The following is a 1,818-nucleotide window of genomic DNA, read 5'->3' on the forward strand; positions in this document are numbered from 1 at the left end:
AAACATGGCCGTAACAACGATAATAGATGGCAACAAAACTCAACATCAAATTTCAAGGCCATTGAAATAGTGCAAGATGGCTTCATTTGGATGAAACATGGCCGTAACAACGATAATAGATGGCAACAAAACTCAACATCAAATTTCAAGGCCATTGAAATAGTGCAAGATGGCTTCATTTGGATGAAACATGGCCGTAACAACGATAATAGATGGCAACAAAACTCAACATCAAATTTCAAGGCCATTGAAATAGTGCAAGATGGCTTCATTTGGATGAAACATGGCCGTAACAACGATAATAGATGGCAACAAAACTCAACATCAAATTTCAAGGCCATTGAAATAGTGCAAGATGGCTTCATTTGGATGAAACATGGCCGTAACAACGATAATAGATGGCAACAAAACTCAACATCAAATTTCAAGGCCATTCAAATAGTGCAAGATGGCTTCATTTGGATGAAACATGGCCGTAACAACGATAATAGATGGCAACAAAACTCAACATCAAATTTCAAGGCCATTCAAATAGTGCAAGATGGCTTCATTTGGATGAAACATGGCCGTAACAACGATAATAGATGGCAACAAAACTCAACATCAAATTTCAAGGCCATTGAAATAGTGCAAGATGGCTTCATTTGGATGAAACATGGCCGTAACAACGATAATAGATGGCAACAAAACTCAACATCAAATTTCAAGGCCATTGAAATAGTGCAAGATGGCTTCATTTGGATGAAACATGGCCGTAACAACGATAATAGATGGCAACAAAACTCAACATCAAATTTCAAGGCCATTGAAATAGTGCAAGATGGCTTCATTTGGATGAAACATGGCCGTAACAACGATAATAGATGGCAACAAAACTCAACATCAAATTTCAAGGCCATTGAAATAGTGCAAGATGGCTTCATTTGGATGAAACATGGCCGTAACAACGATAATAGATGGCAACAAAACTCAACATCAAATTTCAAGGCCATTGAAATAGTGCAAGATGGCTTCATTTGGATGAAACATGGCCGTAACAACGATAATAGATGGCAACAAAACTCAACATCAAATTTCAAGGCCATTGAAATAGTGCAAGATGGCTTCATTTGGATGAAACATGGCCGTAACAACGATAATAGATGGCAACAAAACTCAACATCAAATTTCAAGGCCATTGAAATAGTGCAAGATGGCTTCATTTGGATGAAACATGGCCGTAACAACGATAATAGATGGCAACAAAACTCAACATCAAATTTCAAGGCCATTGAAATAGTGCAAGATGGCTTCATTTGGATGAAACATGGCCGTAACAACGATAATAGATGGCAACAAAACTCAACATCAAATTTCAAGGCCATTGAAATAGTGCAAGATGGCTTCATTTGGATGAAACATGGCCGTAACAACGATAATAGATGGCAACAAAACTCAACATCAAATTTCAAGGCCATTGAAATAGTGCAAGATGGCTTCATTTGGATGAAACATGGCCGTAACAACGATAATAGATGGCAACAAAACTCAACATCAAATTTCAAGGCCATTGAAATAGTGCAAGATGGCTTCATTTGGATGAAACATGGCCGTAACAACGATAATAGATGGCAACAAAACTCAACATCAAATTTCAAGGCCATTGAAATAGTGCAAGATGGCTTCATTTGGATGAAACATGGCCGTAACAACGATAATAGATGGCAACAAAACTCAACATCAAATTTCAAGGCCATTGAAATAGTGCAAGATGGCTTCATTTGGATGAAACATGGCCGTAACAACGATAATAGATGGCAACAAAACTCAACATCAAAT

Source organism: Anopheles arabiensis, unplaced genomic scaffold (genome assembly GCF_016920715.1).
Source record: "Anopheles arabiensis isolate DONGOLA unplaced genomic scaffold, AaraD3 Autosomal_pericentromeric_contig0015, whole genome shotgun sequence".
Classification (NCBI taxonomy): Eukaryota; Metazoa; Arthropoda; class Insecta; order Diptera; family Culicidae; genus Anopheles; species Anopheles arabiensis.